The 20,767-nt window shown below is 41.1% G+C and overlaps 1 long non-coding RNA gene across 1 annotated transcript in view; it reads left to right on the top strand.

Moving 5' to 3' along the window:
• The window catches only part of LOC135443849 (uncharacterized), a 112,845-nt gene extending 93,135 nt beyond the window's left edge, over window positions 1-19,710 (top strand). Inside the window, exon 4 of the long non-coding RNA XR_010439124.1 lies at window positions 19,341-19,710. This is a non-coding gene — a long non-coding RNA (uncharacterized LOC135443849). The remainder of the gene's footprint in view (window positions 1-19,340) is intronic.
• Window positions 19,711-20,767: the final 1,057 nt, after the last annotated feature.

The following is a 20,767-nucleotide window of genomic DNA, read 5'->3' as shown; positions in this document are numbered from 1 at the left end:
ATGCTCCTTTGCACACAGGAGGTGCTCAACTCCACAGCTTTGCTTGTTCAGTAAACAGGTTCCTGAATTTGTCTCAGGCTTATAAACAAGCAAGGGGCAGTCGCTAAGTCTGTAAGTTCCCAGTGCAATTTCTGTGATTTATTTTGGTATCAGCTCAGGCTTTTAACTAGCAGCAGCTCTCAAAATTTTCAGATCTCAAGATCAGAGAACAGAACATGAAAACTAGAGAAACTTCTTCTAGTGAATGATCCCACATGACCTTCCACCTTACAATGACCAAAAATTAACAGGTTTTTCTTTTTAAATCTTCTCTGGTCCTTCCCGTTTTGTTGCTATTGATGTGTAATCAACAGCTCTGTTGTTTCAGCTTTTAAATTAAAGACACCTTTGAAATTTCATCTTTGCTGTCTTAGCACATCCAAGAGCTTCCTGGAAGTATTTAACGCTTGTAAATACAGCCTTAGAACACAGAAAATTAAAATACTATAAGGTGATCAGGCGGAGATCCAGCTTGCTCAGCGTCCCATTTCTGACTTTTGGCCGTAATGCAAACCATACAAAAATGCTTCCCTGAAACACTTGCATTGGCACAGCAGTGTGCTGCAGAAGGATTTCCTGACTGATGGACAGTCCTTCTCAAAGACAGCTCTTAATGGCTGTTTTCTGCATTTATTCAATTCCCTGTGTATTTAGTGAACAAATGTTAGTGCCCTGTTGTCATGTGATAGAGAATTTAGTCTTGTTTGTGGCACATGCCTGTGAAAGTATGTTTTTAATTCAGTTATATCTTTAAAGGGGACTCTTCCTTTGGGAGTTTATTAACATTGACAGGAGGACCAGAAGGGACTAAACTAAAGACCTGAATCCTTGAAAGGTGCCCATCTGACTCTGGTGTCACCTTCAAGCAGCAAATGATCAGGAATTGGATGAAAGTAAAAAGTACATGAATGTGGGATTTGGGCTCAGGAAAGCAGTGGTGTATGAACACCTGCCAGCAGCCAGATGCCAAAAATTGTAAGGCAATAGTTAAAAGCCAGTCAGGAAGGAGACCTTGGGAGATAAAAGATAAAGATTGACAAGGGTGGGAAAATAGATAAGCACAATGTGACATCTTGGGATTCACTATCTTGACACCATGAGAATTGTGGCAATCTGCAGAAAAGGGATCCTGCATAAAATGAACTTGTGATGGTGGAACTCAATTTTCTTTCTTGAAACTGTTGAACTGTTGATTTACCAAGACATTGAAATATCAGAGGCCATTGCACTCAAATAATACATTGCTGCTTGCAAGAAAGAGCTCTAGATAGTAGTATTGCAGCTGGCCTTCCCAAAAAAACATATGTGGGGACATAAGTGGTGTTACAGAATCAGCAGGAGGAAATACAGCAGAGAAGCTGTGATGTTGACTGTCTAGCCTGCAGACAGAGCATCAGAGGTCATGGCAGGGATTTCTAAGACTGGAGACACCAAGGAATAAAATGGCAACAAAGTAAAGAGGCTTGGAAGCATTCATTGGTGTGTGTAAAGAATGTTTTATATCAAGGACAAGGAGGGCATTGATTTTAGCGGTGTAAGCAACACCCAGTATCCTAGATATCTGTGTTTGGACTACTGTGGTTGGGGAGACAGTCCCAGAAATATGTGGAGGTGATAGGAGAATAGACTGGATGAAAAACCATCAGTACTGGATGAAAGTTGTGAAACTGAGAAAAAACTAATGTTAGATAAAGCCTTTGAGATGAGAAGGTGTTAAAACACCATGGATCAGGAGTGACTGAGAAAGAAGGAAGGGGATAAGGCAGCCAGATCCTGGACCCAGAGACCTCTGCATTCGTACTCGAGAGTCAGAGACGCAGCATCAAAATAACACATACCAATGTTGGGAAAGATATTTAATCCTAGAAGGAACCAAGTTCATTATGAGCTATTTCCCTAGAAGCTCAGCAGAAGGTCTCAAACAAAAAGCAGAGAGGCAGATGTGAGGAGTCAGAATAAGTGCTTTGCTGTGTTGCTATCACCCGGCTCTCCTCACAGGAGGAAGGAGCAGCCCTTGAAATACATGCCTTTTCCCAGAAATAAACATTTCTCTGGAATTAGAGAATAGGGAAATGGGAGGGAACACAGTCCAGGTAGAAGAAGTGTGGGGCCTCCAGGTGCAGGGAGGGACATGGGGGAGGGAGCCCACCACAGCCTCAGCAGGAGGTGGGTTCCAGCTTTAGGGATAGGGATGACCCCAAGTAAAGCATAAGCTGAGATCAGAGGTTGGCAGGGCAGCACCTATGTGTGGTGAATAGTCACAAGGTCAAGCATATTTCAGTCTAACAAATTCCTGACAGAAGAACTTGTTCTATACCTTACAGAGATCTGTTTAGACAGGGGACAAATAAATCAGGCTGAAACTGGCCTGCTTTAGGGTACTGATAAAATCAGGAGTTCTTGCTTCTTGGAGAAGCAATTGGAGAAGCAATTTTGCTAGTGGGTCTCCCAAAATGAGTTATCTCCTACCTTCCCTGCTGTTGCCATCAAGTTGTGAAGCTGTCTGCTTTACCTCCATTTCAGTTCCTCACAGTTTGTCTCTCAAATGTTTTATGTACAGATTTGACTGTGCTAGAAGCACAAAGTTCACATCAAGTGTAGTCTTGCTTGGTTTTATTGGAACTGATAACAATCTCATTCCAAAGAGTGGAAACATTATTTCTGACTAATCAGGTCACACAAGATAACTTGCATACTACATTCATTATACAATGATTACTATTAAGCATTGCCCCACATGGAGAATATATTCAACAAACTCACTCAATCCTTTTAATTGTACCTATAAAAGTGTGTAACGTCCTCATATAGTTGATGCATTGTCATGACCATGGTGCTCTGGAGGAGAGAGATTCTATTCTTGCACGCTGCTAATTGCTACAATATACCATGGATGTTGCTATAAGTAATAAATTCCTGAAACTACCTCACTGGGATTTGGTCTCCTGTAGGTTATGCTGTAAAAAATCAATGGAATGACACCATAAATATCTGGGGAAAGAGGCACACTAAATGAATCACATCTTAGTTTTCTCATACAAAAAGACTTGCAGAAAATACTGCTTAACATTGCAATAATGTCTTGGTACTGTCACCCTCACTTGCATCATGTATTTGTGCAGGTAAACAGGAGTCTGTTTAGCAGGGTTTCAAGATTTCTGGACAGGCACTGCAAGGTTGAATCAAAAGGGCTCAGTCCTTCCAAAGTTCCTAGATAGCTTCCTCTATGCTCAGATTCTGTCATTGCTTTACCTCTTTGATGCACAAAAAAAAAATCACAATTCTTTAAAAACTTTCTTCCAGTCATGTTGTTTTTTCTCATAACTCCAAATTTATAAAAGAAACATTTTCCTTCATTTCTGCATAGAAAAAAAAAAAAAAAGTTAATTTCCTTCTTCATACTCAGAAAGGCAATTAGTTTTATTCTGCCAGACATGCACACCATTCGTGGGGAAAGAGAAAAGTACAGTCAGAAGTAATTGACCTACAAAGCAACAACTTTATCTTTGGAGCAGTGAGTACAACTACCCCTCACAGTTTTAAAACTCACCATTATATTGTTGTCTCTTCAAAGCAGCTTGCCCTAAGTATTTCTCTTGTTCACTGAGTGGACTCATGATTCTGGCACAATGAAAACTCTTTATTGACCTGCTGGGAATGCAGTTTATTCCTGAGAAGACACCATGAAGCTGGACATGTAAAAGAATTTTGGTGACTGGAATAGTCTTGTAATGCTTGGCAGAAATGTGATTTCTTACCCGGTTGTGATGGAAATAAGCTGCATGCAAACACTAAATTCTCCTCTTTTTTTTAATGTTAAAGGGGAAATTTGTTAGAGGGCATACAGTCAGTTTTTATAGATAATGTTTTAAATGCTCCCTTTTCCTGATTTGATTTTCCTTCAGGTAGACACACACTCAAAACCAAAACAGGAAAACATGACAAACTGATTGCATAACAACAGATTTATCTCTTGTTGGCTTCTTGTAATCATGTGAAAGTCATCTTAATGAGAAAGCACATACATCCAGCCACACCTTGTATTTTGCATAATCACATGCTGGAGTCTTCATGCCTTTTCTTCCCTCTTATACTGCTTTCCTCAGCATTTTCACCCTGATGAGAGCATACAAGACACTGAATGCTGGACTATCTCAGACCTCAGAGGCCCTTTTAGTCTGGGGGTCCAAGCCCACCTGCAGCAGCACCATGCACTGACAGCACTGCCCCCAGCCTCTCCTGGAGCTCTCGCCTCCACAGCATCTGCCAGGTCTACATGTGTTTGTTTCTTTGCTGCCAAAACCCTTCCAAGCTTGGGTCACTTCCATTCCTGACTCACAGTTAGGGTTGGCTGATGAGGAGTTAATAGTGGACAGTGTGTGAGCCCTGAAGGCTGCTGGATACCCCAGGGTGAAACCCCACTGGGTTGCCAAATAATCAATTGCACCCAGAGGAAGATATTGAGGGGATACAGTAAGAGGATAACTGTACCCTGCTTTCCCTCCCCAAAGAAGGGAGGAAAAGAAGCCCTCTGGTTCTCTTAGATTGGCTTAAAGTAGAACAGATGGGCTTGGTAAAAAGCCTGGGACAATGCTTCAAAGTGCCAGTGGAGATGCAGGGGAAAGCACTGTGCCTTTCACTGTCTTCAGGATTTCCTACACAACAGATCTTTTAAGGAAAAGGCAGAGAACTGCCTGCAAGGTTTTTGTGACCATTCCCATTCAAGGAGACAAGAGAGATGCAAGTTTTACAGGAATACCTGAGTGTGCATTCCAGCTTGCTGAGTGTTATTGCTGCCACTGTGCTAAGCATCTAATTCTCATCCAAAAAGAGGCATTTTTTTCATGAGGGTCATAAGCCTTAAACCTCACTTAAGCATGGAAGCAAATAGACTGATAAGATGCAGTCCCTGAAGATTTTCCCCAGTGCCTGAAAGTAAGGATATAACAAAGTAAAACTGGGATTAGAATACAAGTGCTTTTCCTTCAGAATGTCATAAAGTCCTGGCCCTGCTGGCCCTGCTTAGTTTGCCTCTATGCATCAATGTTAAACATTAGCAAGTTATTTCAATGCTGAGTAGGAACAAAATATGAATGAGGCATCCTTGTACAAACAAAAAGTTGTAGGTAGTGTCTGTACTACACAGCCTGAAACAGAGGTAGAGCAGATAAGGAAAGGGATACCCCCAAGCATAAGCAATGAGGTTCACTGGAATGATGGGGAAAATTCAGATGTTTGCTTCACAGGTGTTCTTCCCATCTTTTCTGAAGGGTTGAATTAGAAGGAAATCAGATAAACAGAAAGCAAATTGTGAAATGAGGATGACTAAATAGGAAAGGTGAAAAAAAGGAAAAAAGCAAATCAATGAATGAGTGATAAAGAGGTAAAGCAATTGTTACAGAGGCAGCACACAGTAGAGAGAGATACAAATGTAAAACATTTCTCAAGAATCCGCAAACTTCGGTTTTTCTCATCATCTGGGGTCTCAGGCTGGCTTCTTCTGGCGGTTTTCCTGTAACAGTGGTGAAGAAAGAGGACCACCACCCAGGTCTTCTTGCCCTAAAAATTATGTCTGTGTGTACTGAGGAAAGACAGATGGTAGACTGAGATGCCTCAGTTGTGGGTGAGGGTACATTGACCTATAAAGCACAGAAAAGTTTGAATCAGGTTGCTCTGCAAACTTGTGTAAAAAAGACAGCAGAGTTAAAAACAAATAAAACCCTACTTCATATATCAAAGCATGGTGGTAACACTATGGCTTTTAAATTAAAAAACCACAAACCATTGAATATTAATCAATTTACTAAAATTTTGTTGTTGGAAAGTAGGTAATAGGCCTTTGAGGAGGTTGATAGCCTGACACAAAGGCTGGGAGAACAAGCAGCTGGGAAAGCTTTCGAGCTCTGTGAGCTCCTTTGCCTCAGCAGACCCACGACTTGGAGCCCAGGGTACCCAGTGAAGCCAAAGAAATAACTTGGCCACTTATTAGAGAAGGGGACCAAAAAGGAACACAGCTAGCAGCCCATCATGTTTCTGCCTCTTTCCTTGCTGCTCTTCTATTCTCTTCATTTTTTGTGTGTCTCTTAAGGAAAATGTTTAGCCTTGCTGTCCGAGATTAAATATTTTTCCAAAGGAGCTGTGAACACATGAGAAGAAATTATCTTAAAAAAACCCCAAAAAACACAAAAAGTTTGCTTCAGTGGGATTAGTATATATTATGCAATGGTGGATCTGACTGTGCTGTCTTTGGTACAGCCATGGTGCTCTCCAAGGTTAGTTGGTCTTCTTTAGACAGGTTGCACTATGTAATGCTGATGTGGCTCAAAAGCCATCAGCTCAAAGAAAAGATCCCTTTGCTACCTGCATTTTCCTTTTCTTTGCTTCTCTTCCAAGTGTTTTATCTCTTCTCCTTGTCAAAACAAAACACCAAAACCCCAAGTATTGAGTCACTCCACACTCCGAAAATAAACCTTTTACCATCTCCATCACTATCTAAAAACTATTGCACAGCCATTACTAAGCAGAAAAAATCCCATCAGGTGGTAAGAAAAAAGGAGGAATTGTTTAAATGAAAGCTCAGCTCAAAGTTCTTCCTTCAGCTCCTGACTTGACTTTGACTCCTGTATCTTCCTCAGAGATTCAAGGAATTTGTAGTGGTGGTTGTTGACGATAAGAGGAAGTAGCTCTGTCCAGCCTGACTGGAGAGCATCATGCCCACTCCTTACACAAGTGTGCTGTCAAGCAGCCATCTGGACTGCACTCCCACCCTGACACCTGAGAAACACCCCAAAATCCAGACTCGGTATCATATCTCGGTGTCTGGCAAGTCTGCCCACAAGAGAGGGAAGCCTGCAATGTTTCAGGCATTCACAACCATCCTTTGTTGGGCTGGGGCCCAGTGCCAGGATTTGTGCTATCTTCTGCTGGCATGGACCAACATTTGAATCCAACCCTTGATATTTAATTAAGAACAGTATTTGGAGCATCTGTTTGCAAAAGCAGTCAGAGTGTATTCAGATAATGAGCACTTTGCAGCATGTTGTGAGGCCATGCATTTTGTTATTTAGAGCTTTCTTGGAACTGAATTCCCTGCAAATATACATAGGATGAATTAGAAATAGAGTCTAAGTGTTCTTTCTTCTTCTGACCCCCAACACAGTAATGAATGTATGGAAACGGACACTGCAGAATCACACCGAGAAAATGTCTTGTGAGCCATCTGATAAACCTAAAATTAGAGCACTAGTTTGTCCAAAGAATTGGCTCAGGAAGTCAAATCACTTAAGCTGAACAGAAAAGCATAGAAGGAAGGATGCCAGAGCAGTAAGAAGCAAAAAGCATAGCTTGAATTACCCTTATTCATTATTAAAGCTTTGATTTGATGGGTTTTTTTCTGAGGAGTGGATGATTCTTCAAATTACAAGAACATAATTACTGATTTACCCAGTGAATATAATATTTTACACTATGAAAGTTCTATAGAAATGAAATTAGAGTTGTTTCAAAGTACAGGCCATTAAACTCACACACTGTAGACTAAAAGAAATGGTCTCAGCTAGATTTTGTTTCTGATTGCAGCTTTTGCTGAGCAACAGAACCTGATGGACTGTCATTAACCCAAGGATCTAAAAATGCTGGTTAGTAGATGAATAAACCCTGCTTACTGCCTTAAACAGCTATTAGCAAATGACCCTTGACATCTAACTTTGATTCTTACACTCTTTCTTTGGAAAATTGTGATGGGGACCTTTTTCTTGTGCTGCAATGCATAGCAGAAACTGGATCTGGTGAACAAGATAAAAAAAAATTGAGAGATGAGATGTAAAGACATTAAATGCTTTCAGACAGGACTTTCAAGAGGAGGGTGTGATCAAAAACAAGAGATGCTATAACATTTTTGTTAATGATAAGGGACAACCCATGATGGGAGTTTAATGGGCTTCATGATGCATTTTATCAGATGTTTTTATGTTCCAAGCTGGTCTCTTCCACAAGGCTGGCAAGCTCTTTTAACATGCTGAGGGAAGCCCAATCTGCAAAGACCAACCACTTACAAAAAAATGAGTGTTGATGGGGTGTAGAAATAAAAAATGCAGGAAGACAGGATATAATGACTCCAGCTGCCTGGGTAGGCAGGAGGAGGGAGGGGCAGCCATTATCCAAATACAGCTCATTACAAGAGACAGAATGGAAGCAGAGAGCCAGACCTCTTGAAAAGGACAACCCAGAAGGTATCTGCAGGCAGGAGAGTATGGGGGCAAGCTTTTGGGAGCACTGAGAAGGGCTCTGTGTGCCCTGATGTGTGAGCAGCACCTGAGAGCCTGTTCTCTGCAGGGATTGCATGCAGTGGCAGCAAGGGGCCGCTCGGGTGGCTGCACTGCATCCCCAGCCTGCCCTGGGAACAGGGGGAAGGTGATAAACTATGCCAGTAGCCTTTCCTTCTGTCAATAAATTACAGGCTGGGGTGTGGCATTTAAAGTGCTCTGTAGGAAGGAAGATGAGAGATCTTTATTTTCAATTATATGGAAATGCACAAAGCAGTTTTGATATTTAAACTGGCATTCATTCATGGAGGTGGAGGCATCAGAAACTGAACTCCCCTCAAGAGTGGCAGACTACTTCTCTTCAAGGAAAATACAAGAACATGAGAATTCAGATAAAGTACCTTATTCTTGGAGTTCAGGGATCAGCAACATTTAGAGCAGCTCTTCCTAGGCCCAGATTTCATCTGAGGTTCTTGTTTTCCTGAGTCTGAGAGACCAACGAAAGCACCAGATCAGTATGTCCATATGCAGGCATCCCTTTTAGCATGCACAGGTCTATATTCATGGTGTAATGCAGGGGAAACATTCCCTTGCACATAAGGAACTCTTTTCTACAATAACATAGGTATCTGGGAATATGACTTCATACTCCTATCTCCTCTGCATGGCTTGAAAGCTGTATTTACTGTCAAAGTTAAACTGCTTCTTCTTTAAACAAATCCTCATCTGTGCTAAAAATTAACTTCATTATGATGCAATGTCAGTATTAGACCTTTTTATTACTATTCAAGTTATTTGCTTACCATTTGTAATTTACTTACAGGGACAATTAAACTATATCTGCTACTTAATTTGTTTCCAATCAGTTGAATTTCATGATGTGACTAGCAAAACAGCATGTTATTTAAAGGTACATATTATAAAATAATAGAAGGAAGTTCATACATTGTTTAAAGATTTGCAAAAAATAGCTCTCTTAATGTAATTTTTTTTTTTTTTTGGCATAAACAAGCCTCTCAGTGACTGTTTAGGCTACAGAAATGAAACTACTGCTGGGCATCTAGCCTCCTACCCTCTAACCTTTGAAACATTGAAATAAAACACATGGTTCCTAATAACAGGGTTCTTGATAACTCCCAAATTTCTTGAGCTAGACCACACCACTGTTTTATAACTAAGAAGCAAATGATATAAAATGATGGATGCAGTGTTTCAGTCCTCAGAAAACTTCTGTTCTCATGTGCTCATGTGTCCACAAATAATGTGATTTTGATAGGGAAATTACTGCTGCTGGACAATATAACTATAGAAAAGCTTTCTAATATAATGAATCTCAGAATGACAGCAATGAGGGCTGGAAAGGAGTCCAAGAGCTCATCTAGTTCATCCTTTTGCCTTGTGGCAGAGCCAGCCAGACCTTTTCCACATCCAGCAGATGTTATTAAGGCCACTTTCTGGCCTCCTCACCCTGTCTCCACCCAGCCTTTACAGTTAAACTCTTTTTCTCCTAACATGTAACCTAAGTCTTCCTTGCTGTGTTTGAAGCCCTTTAAGTCTCATCCTCTCCATAGGGAATATTCTGATAAATAGTACTTCATTCCACTTTTCCAACCACTTACACATTTCAAGAGGCATCACATTCCCTCTCTAATTCTTCTCCTTGCCTGACAAGATAATTCCAATTCTTTTAACCTATGCTTATAAAGCACAGTGTCTGATAACAGAGGGTTATATGTTGCTTTCATCCACCAGATCCATCCTCACCTCAGCCTGTCCTCCCACCATGCAAGAGTAAGTTTGATTTTTCTGTTAAATTCATGAGATATTTTAATTAGAAATGGTGCATGTTAATTAGCTGATGGCAATTCTTGTGATATGTAAACAATGTAAAGGATGAAGTAGAAGTGATTATATGCAAAAACACCTCTATTTTTGGTTGACTTTGTAGTGGAACCTACCCCTTGCTGTCCAGTTTTTACCATTTTCACAGAAAGAATATGTTGTTACTTCAGTACTTGGATTCCTGGAGCTTCTGATGACTGTAAATTTTTGTTTTCTCTCCTTTCATCAGGGCAGATAGTGCTATTATCCTCCAAGGGTAACATCCCAGTGAAGATCTGCTGAAACAGATCTGAAGACTCAAAACCTATTGAAATTTATAATTCTTCTAATGTCAAAAAACCCCAACTATCTCATTCACAAAAACTAAGACTAGAAACAAGATATTAGAGGTAAACTAGCATGTTATATACTTGCTTAAAAGAGGTTTCCCATGTGTATTCTCTTAGAATCAATCACAGAATCCCCTAGGTTGGTTTTTCTGCATTGCATCCTACTGCAAGCATTTAGTGTAAGAGAAAAGCAGACTTCTTTTCAGTAAATGTCTAAAAATAAAATGCATTTGAGTTCTTATGTTAAAAGATTCTGAATCTTCCTGCAACTTTTTAGAAATGTTAACCTAGTGGGATATTTCCAAGTGCTGAGCTGCCTAATTTCATGAGAATCAAGAGGAGCTTGGTAGCTAAATACTTAGGCATGTTGGAAAGTCTCTTTAGCACCTGTCAGTGGTCAGGGCAGATGTCCAATGCCATTCTTTGAGCAATTTGACTGTTTTGGTTCAGCTCAGTGAGATGAAAGTGCAAAGGACCAAAAGACTTTCTTTAATAATTTCTTATGCCTTGAAGAAGCATTTGGCCCAGTAACTGCTTTTTATTTTTCCAGAACTCAGCAATACACTATAGCTTACTGTGCAGATTCCAGAGAATTACTAAAAAATTCATAACCTAGAAACATAAAAATGTAAACAGTAATGCTGGATGCTGCACTATGCATGAAAATAATTGATGCCAGTTCTAAATGTATACTGCTAATCAATGTAACTGGATTTGTAGACATAAAATAACATTTTTGTCTTTCTTCCAACATGGGAAAATGAAACTACAAGAGGCAAAAACATCTCACAGCAGAAAACAAACTCAGTGTTGAAATCAGTCAGTAGTGCTTTCAACAGTCACTTGCTTAATTGTTTCTTGCTTTTCTTGTGCTGCTGCCAAGAACAAAGGTCATATTTAATGACTGCCTAAATCATTTGCAATATTTTTTAGACTTGGCCAAGAGGTGGCTGGTGTGGATCCTTTCATACTTGGTAGGAAAATCTCATATGGATCACCCAGTTAAAGAAACATTATACTTCTAAACTGATTCAAATCCCTTCACATCCTCCAAAATACACACTTTTCTTTTCTGTTGCATGTCAGATACTGTAGTGACAGCTCAAACAAGGCAATACTGTTTGTTTCAAGATAATAGAGCACTCAGGACATCCACATCACCTTTGAAGTAAATTTTTGAAGCCATAATCCTCTGCCAAACAAAAAACAATATATGTCATGATAGCATCATTGTAATGACATGACCTTAACCAGGAGTCAGAGACAGCGCCAAAAGCTGAGGGCCTAAGTCTTCTCTGTCTTATTCCTCAAGCAGAAAATGTCAGGGCTCCATCACTTAGAAGTAGTGGTTTACTGTCTCTGGTCTAGAAAGTGAAATCAATACAATCTCATTTTTTTAATGACAGGACACTCCTGGTATTTACACACCTTTCTCTTCCTGCTTTATTATAGGCCAGTAGTTGGGCAGTAAACAAAAGGAAAGTATTTTGTAACAAAGCACTTCATGGTGAGATGAAAACAGAAGCAAGAATAGAAGAAAATGGAATATTAATTTCATAATATCAAGGACAGCCTGAGACAGAGTGTTAGGTTCTCCCATTGGTCCCAAAACTGGGGCACATGTGCCATGTTGAGGAGGGTTGGCAGTGGAAATCATTGGGGCTCAAGATAATGAACTTCATTCCATCTGTATTTTCAAAAACACCTCAGTAGGACAGAGGGTGATCACAGAGGTGATGCCTACAGCATCATTACACAGACACTAAATCAGTTCAGAGTTTCCTTCTGTTCTCTTCTCCCATCACTAAAGTTGTTCCTGCCCCAGAGAATAAATAGGAGTCACACATTTTTAATGTTTCTTTGAAAACTGATCATCGAAAACACAGATTACTTACTTCAATCTGTCTTAATGATTAAAATACAGTGTTTAATGTTTAGTGCATGATGGTTACTTTTTAACACTGCTGGTGTCTGCCCTTGCTGTCATTTAAGTCCATACCATCACAGCACCATAGAATCACAGAATCATAGAATATGCTGTGTTGGAACAGACCCATCAGGACCATTGAGTCCAACTCCTGGCCCTGCACAGGACACCCCAAGATCACACCATGTGCCTGAGAGTGTTGTCCAAACGCTTCTTGAACTCTGTCCAGCTTAATAATGTGTCCACTTCCCTGGGGAGCTGTTCCAGTGCTCAGCCAGCCTCTGGGTGAAGAACCTTTACCTGGTATCCAACCTAAACCCCCCCTGACTCTGCTTCATGCCATTTCCTCAAGTCCTGTCACTGGTCACGAGAGTGAAGAGATGAGTGTCTGCCCCTCCTCTTCCCACTATGAGGATGCTGAAGACCACAATGAGGTCTCCCCTCAGTCTCCCTTCTCCAGGCCAAACAGACCGAGTGACCTCATAGGGCCTCCCCACTCACTGATCCTGACAGGTCCCTTCCAAATCTGCATATTCCATGATTGTATGATTCACCATCCTTGAGGCCCTCCTTTGGATGCCTTCTAATAGTTTAATGTCTTTTTTATGTTGTGGCACCCAAAACTGCCCCCAGCACACAAGGTGAGGCCAACCCAGTGCAGAGCACAGCAGGACAATGCCCTCCCTTGCCTGGCTGGTGATGCTGTGCCTGATGCACCCCAGGACATGGGTGGCTTCCCTGACTGCCATCAGTCAGGGCACTGCTGACTCAGATTCAGCTTGCCATCAACCATGACCCTCAGGTCCTTTTTCACAGTTCTCCTCTCTGGGCTCTTGTTCCTGGTCTATACGCACAACCAGGATTGTCCTGTCCTAGCTGCCAAACCCCGCTTTCCCTTGCTGAACTTCATTTGATTGGTGATTTCCCACCTCTCTAATTTGTCAAGGTCTCTCTGCAGGGCCTCTCTGCCTTCGAGGGAGTCTACAGCTTCTCCCAGTTTAGTGTCATTGGCAAACTCTGGGTCCTGTGGTCCTGGTTTAGAGCAAATTTGAGAGAAAACTTCCAAAGCAGTCCCTCTAGAAAGCATATTCAAGCTGCCACTCCGCCAGCTGGTTTGGGAAAATATTTCCTTGGAGACAAATGGAAAAAAACCCTGTTTTTTTAACAAGCAAAGTATTCACAAGCATAAAAATTGAATAATATTAACAATAAAACCTCTTGCTGTTCTGAAGAGATGGCAAATTCAGGAATTCCTTTCTATGGGGTGTAGCTTGGCTCACTCAGTCTCTTATCAATCCCTCTGGCACTAGAAAATGCTGCATCTCAGGCCCCAGTGGGCCACAGGTGTGAGCTCCTGGTGGTTTTCTGTGTTTTCAGTCTAGAGCAGGGCTGATCAGTTCCAAGAAAAATAAAATCCACAGTCCAGGGAACTTCTCTGCCTCAGCTAGCTAAAGAAAAACCTAAGTAAAAGCAAAAGAGAGCTCTCTCCCACTGTCCATGCTGCAAACTATACAGTTCATGAGAGAGGATGCAGGGGAGCAAGTGCAGTTTCTGAAAATGGTTTCTGGGTTTTCTTCCCCCCCTTCGCTCTCAGAACCAGGCTTAAAGGTGTAGAACTTAATATCCAGCATAAACAGAACAGAAGATTGGGATAGAATCATCATAAAGTCACCCCAGGACAAGGATGGGGCCCTGGGGAACCCCCCTAGGGACAGGACACCAGTCTAATGCACCCCATTCCCTATAACTCTCTGTGCCCAACCCATGAGCCAGTTGCTCACCCATTGCATAACACTGTTATCCAGCTGTGTGCTGGACATTTTGTCCAGAAGGAGACTGTGAGAGACAGTTTCAAAAAAAACTTTGCTGAAATCCAAAAAGATTACATCTGCTGGCTCTTGAGGTAATCCAACTGGAAAGCGCCTCTGGAGGGCTCCTGTCCTCAGGGCTCTAAACGGTTGGGTTCTTTAAAATCTCCAAGGACACAGACTGTACACCCTCTCTGGGCAATGCCTTCCCATGCTCAATTTGCCTCATGATGTTTCTTTGTATCCAGCCAGAGCATCTCCTCTTTCAAGCTACACCTGTTTTCTCACATGCCCTTGCCATGCACCACCATGAAAACCCTGGTTCTGTCTCCTCTAAACCTCCTTCTGGGCACTGGAATTAAAGGATGTGCAAAAGCAGAAGTAAATCCTAAAAAGGCTACAATTTGTCCACAGTAACATCAGACCTTTGTATCGGTGTCTTCTCCAATTTCATCTCCTTCTCAATCCTGACTGAGCATTATTTCCCTATTCTTCCCCAGCATGCTGATCCAGCAAGGTGTGACAAACAGCTGCAAGGACACCTGTGTAGAGGACCACTGACTTAAAACAACTTTCATATGCATAAACAGTCTCTCAGAAACATGAAATGCTACAATGTCACATCTTCATACTCATCTTCAGTATCATTCTTGGCTTGGAGCTAGGATTAACCATCCATTATCTCTCAGTCACAAAAGCTGGAAACCAAGCTTGAATTTATGTTTCAAATGCAAACTGATACTCTGAAATCATTCCTTGGCCCAGGACTATGTGCTGGTAACACATTAACCAATGTGAGAACTGGTAGCACTGCATCTATACCTAGGCATGTGCTTTCAGACCTTGCCAGACAGAGGGAAGAGAGAACAGCTAAGCCTTGCATATGCTCAGTTTCCCTCAACAAAACCACAAACCAGCAAATTGTTACACTAACCTTAACTTGCACATCGAGACATTCCATTGAAATGATACCCTGTAGGCTTGTGATTAGCTATCAACAGATTGTCACTTAAATGTCATCCTTCAGGAGTTATTTAGGATGAAATAAATTTAGCTGAGAACCAAGCCGCACTAGGGGAAGTTCAGCTTGTAGAAATTTGCTGTCCTGTTAGCTGTGAGCCACACTCATTTTTAGTAGTGTGTAATGACATGGGTAAAACTTACCCATATTTTGTATGATGGAGACACAGCAAATTTAATAATGATTTAATTAGTCATTTGTACCAACAGTAAAAATATCCACAATTACTCTTATTAAGCCCAAACTGGAAGACTGCCTTTCATTCCCAAGGGAACAGGCATACTACCAAATCATGGGAATTAGGAAGAAAGTGCTTTCCTGACTGCATTCCACTTTTGTTGGTTATTAATGCATTTTTCATTCTCAGAAAGCATGACAAGAAATCCAAGTGCAAGAGGAAGGCATGGGGGAGAGAGAGAGAAACTGTCAGTGCACGAACTTGAACTTACTAGGAGTAGCCTGGCACTTCCTAACACACTGGGAATACTGGTGTACTGGTAATAAATAGCAGGAATTCTCAATTGAGAATTTGAAGTTTTGCTTATAAGGAGCTTTTCTGAAGCTTGTTATACTGTTTCCAGCAATGTCCAGTCTGGCAAGGAATGGCTTGCCCATTTCACATTTTTTCTCTGGAGTACTTCCAAATTCCAGGTCCTTCTCACCCATGGCAGAACATGTTTTTATTTCAAGGGGCATTGTTATTTCCAAAAAAAACCCCAAAATTGTGGTTAACACGTGGTGGCAGTAGTGAGTAGCAAGGAAGAAATGATGAAATCGATACTCAAGCTGCAAGGAGCATAAGGTATGAGCAACTTCCACAGAAATGTTGAGTTTTCCATGTGCCCATGTGTATATTTCTGCATTCATTATGTGTATCTTTGCAAGTCCAGGTGTGAGTAGGAGTTTTTCCTGAGGGCATTTTATCCCAGTGTGTGTGTGTGTGTGTGTGTGTATCTGAGTGCTTCTAAGGAGCAGCTCAGACCACAGACAGGAACCAGATGATCCTCACAAACACAGGAGCAATGTAAAACCTCTGGGCTGCTGCTGCACAGCCTGCTCCCCAAGCCTAGGTTGCAGCAACTGCTCTTATAATATCAAATGGCAGCTCAGGGCTGAGGATGGGATGCTGAAGCCAACAGTGAAATGCAGAGAGAAGGTTGTGCCTTGTTATGCTGGGCTGTCATGTCCTTGCTCCCCTTTTTCTAGAGTACTGAGAAGAAGGCAAATCTAGTTAAGTTAAAATAGAGCTGTATGTAAGAAATAAATAATAATATTGTACCAGCTTACCAAATAACAACTATGTTTAATATTTTCATAATTTTCCTTGGAGAAAAATAAATATTAGTTATTTGAACATTGTCAGCACTATGTCAATGTCAGGAGATTTAATTTTGGAAATTACTTTGCTACTTTGTGTTACATCTGAGCAGCCTAAAGATCAAGTATCATAGCACATCTCTGGGCTCTGACTCAAGAAAAGGCTCAGTAAGTGTCAGGAAACATGAGAAGATTAGTATTTCTGCCTCATTTTGGGACCTGTGAAGCTACATTTTCAAAGGACAGGCTGCAAATGGTTTAGGAACTGCTTGATGAATTCCTCTGCAGCCTGTGGAGCAGGGGCAGAATAGGTGACTCCTGTGAGCTGAAGGACCTCCCCACCAGAGGCTGCCTTTGCTCCTCAACCAGTGCCCTGGAAGTTAGGGAGGAACATTAGCATGGATTTGCAGGCACACCAAAGAATGAAGTCTATCCCCAGAAAAGCTGCCAGCCACTAATACAACAGTAATTCCAAGCATCCCTCACCCTTCATGGAATTGGTGTCATTAGTGAGAGGTCTCTTCAAAGGCAGATGAGAAGATGGGAGAACATGAAAACATATTATTGTTTTATAAACAATAAACTAAGCAAAAGGTTAACATTTGTAGGTTTTCACTGCTTTTATAAAAATACCATGGACTGCAATTGTCATGGTCCACAAAGTGATAACAGAATTGAAGGCAGATGCACTTGCAGCAAGTGATTTCAAAGCTGTTTCCCTGAGCCTGTAGTATTTGTAATAAGTGTGCATGAAGAAGGGATGAAGCACTATTGAAACACAGCAGTGCTGGATCCATAATGGTGGTGATAGGATTTAACGTGGGAAAAAAAATAGTAAGGCAGGACTTTCCACTGATGCAAGAAGTAATAGCCCCATAATGTAGACTGGTCAGCCTTGTATTGCCATTTCTTTTATCCTGTCTAATCATGTGTGAAAGCTATTACTCCTCATGAATCCATATTCCTCTCTGTGTCTTCTCATGATCTGTACTAACTACTCCCACCACACCCTAAAAGTGTCCTAGTGGGGTTTTATAGTGGCCTTAATGCTGTTGTTCACACAGGCTGATTGGTACCTTGGCCTGCATTGCAGAGATGATTATAACATTGCCAGGCTGTAAAGACAAAGGGGAGGGGATGTAGACATTTTAACATCTAGACTTTGAACTCCCATTTGTTGCCTGAGAAGAAGAGTTATCCTTGCCACAACAGGGCTGTGTGAAAGAACACAAGAGAGGAAAAGAGAAACCACACTTGACGGGTCCTGCCTGAGCCCAAAGAAATGCCCTGCCAAGGCATCAGTGAGTATTTCTGTCAGAGATCCTATCAGCCCAAAAGAGCAAATGGAAAAAGGATGTTAAGGATCTGTCTTGGGTTTTCTCAGGGGCACCTTGAAATTTTGCTAGCCCACTATGTTTCCCAGTGCCTGCTCCTCAGGATGGAGCAATGCTTTGGAGGGAAACAGGGAGGAAGAAAGGAGGGCAAAATAAATATTATTTGCATCTCCTTCTGGAGATGTGAATACAGGACAAGTAGAAAAGGTAACAAAAAAAACCAAACCAAAACAAACAAAAGAAAAAATCCCAGATTTTCTAGTTACCTGTTGCTTTCTTTGTGTTCTTAGCAGGATTAGTCTTGGGGAACATGTGGCATAAGCAGATTTCAGTATTCTATGTGGTCATATGCTACAAAAAATTAGTTGCTGAGTGTGACAGTAGTTTTACAGCACTGTTAGAGGATGGCAAGAACCATTGGGCCCATTGCAGTTTCATTAGCATAATTGGCATCCACACTTCTATGGATTCAGCATTACTGAAGCAGTTTCAAAGGGACTGATTATGTGCTGTATTCCTTGGAGCAGAATTTCAGCCAGAGATCCCACTGGGATGGAGCAGACATGAAAAAGAGCCCTAAATTTTATAGTGTTGTGTCAGTATTACTACAAGAAAAGTGTGGTAATAAAAGAAATTTGTCACACACAGGCAATTACCAGCTTAATGGATTTACATTGTTCTTTTAGATTTATCTTGATCAATTCTCTCTTATAGCTTCCCTTGATCATCTAATAGGTTTGCTCTTTCCCTAGAAACTGAACTTCAGTGTTTTCTGCTACTTGCATGCAAAATGTAGTCACTGACTTTGTGGTCTAGAAAATAAGAGGTAGCCTCACTCCAACACCATTAAACAATGGGTTTCTGCTAGCAGCAGGCTGTGCTCAGAGTTTTTTCTTTTTCTTTTTGAAGAAAATGCCCAAATTCAACTGCACAGCCAGCAGGGCAAAATCAGCAAGGAGGGTACAACATCGTGCACTTGCTTGTCCCCAAGTCTGAGGATACAGACTAGAACAGCCAAAAATATTCTGACTATGGCAACACCTGCTGAGAGCTCCAACCTGTACTTGGATCTTGCTCAAGTTTCAAGGATGTCCCAGCTACCTTACAGCTCTTACTCCAGCCAGCCTTGCACTGCAACATTAAGTCACCAGGATTCCACATTTCCTTCTTTTTTACCCTGGATGTGCTAGAAAGTGTGTGTACTCCTCCAGGATGATTTTGCACTGGAAGCCTAGTGCAAGGATACTTAAGAAGGTTGACAAACCAAATTTGTACTATTTTTTAGAAGCCATTTCAGTTATTAGATAAATATAACACATTTTAACCTATATATATGTTTAATATATATGTTATATATCCTTATATATGGGCTATGCAGATTTACCATCATAAAAATACATGTATTATGAAGTAAGGAATAGTAAAATGATGAAAAATTATGTTTCTGCTCATGTTACAGGATGTGTACCTGCAGCTGTGCACAACCTGTGAGACCTGATGGCTGCCAGCTCCCCTGCCCAGGCAGGGAGACTGACAACCTACTGAAGAGTTTACAAGGACAGAAGATAATCCAGTGCTGACTTTTGTTTTCACAGGTAGGAACCCAGGTTCTCATTCTGGAGGGCCCTGTGACAGCATTCTGCCCAGTCCCTGCCATTCAATTACCCAAGAATTTCAGGGATCTGTCCTTAAGTCCCAGGGCTTAGTGGCTGCAGGATCCCATCTAGATTTGTCATGTGCTACAAATGAAGAGAGATCTGTTAGTAATGGAGAGCCAGTAGTCTTTTAGATAGTCCTGTGTATCTTACCATCCCAAGTTAATTTACCCCTTCTCATATCTTGACCATGCAATTAAATGATTTAAATATTTTCAAATTAATGGGTTTGTGTTTTTTTCTTAACCCAAAGGGGATTAGAACACTGAGTGTAAATATAATCACAGAAAGGACCACAGGTGCCCTTAAACTGTCTTTGGGACATGGAGAAGAAAATTGTTTTCTCCATTTTCTTCCTTAGACTGCTGTGGGAGACAGCAAAGAAAGCATTACATATTTCTTTTGATATATCATAGAGCGTAAACTGTGGGGTGCTGTAAAACACTGCTAAATGCAAATATATTTTGGGAAGGATGATTAGCTTTAATAAGGGTATTTAAAAACAGCACTAAATATGTCACTGTGAATACAAAGAGATTAGTTCTGTTATTTTTAAATTAAACTGATATTTGTATTTACATTTATTTTTACTTTTTTTTTTTTCCTTTTAGAAGAAAGAAAAGAAAATCTAGGTTTACATTACAAAAGGGACAGTGAGGATTTCCCTGTTTGCTCTCCAGAGTTTTCTTAACCCTGGTATTTTCAATCAATGAGTTGAACAGAAACAGGATAGCTGTGGATCACAAATGAGGAACCAGATACATATGGAATTGATGAGGTGATTAATATCACTTTCTTGTACATGTCGAAGAAAATCTGTTGTGTCCTGCACAGAAGTGTCTGTTTTGATGGGAACCATCACCACCCATCCCACAGCTTCTTTACATGGTTCAGCAGGAAAAAAATTGCAGTTTCTATCTATGATAGTCATTAGAAATCACATTTAACAAGGGACAAAGGGCCCTAGGTCAAGCTGTGAATGCCCAGAGCCATCCCAGCCTTGCTAGCAGGATGTGCTTTCACACATGCACTTGGCAGCAGCCAGTGGAAGCAGTCCCATGACTCCCACCCCTCTCCCAGCCCTGTGCTGTCCTTGACCATGCTTAGAAGGATCATTTCTGTGACTGTGCAATGAGCTGGCTCAGTGGACAGGTCTTAGCTGAAGATCATTCAGGAAAAAAAAAAATAGAAAAAAGTTATTTTTCAGCCTGCCTGTCCAGGTGGCAGAAGC

Source organism: Zonotrichia leucophrys, chromosome 2 (assembly GCF_028769735.1).
Source record: "Zonotrichia leucophrys gambelii isolate GWCS_2022_RI chromosome 2, RI_Zleu_2.0, whole genome shotgun sequence".
In the NCBI taxonomy this organism is placed as follows: Eukaryota; Metazoa; Chordata; class Aves; order Passeriformes; family Passerellidae; genus Zonotrichia; species Zonotrichia leucophrys.
The sequence above is the reverse complement of the archived record's forward strand: the minus strand, read 5'-3'. Positions and strand labels throughout refer to the sequence as shown.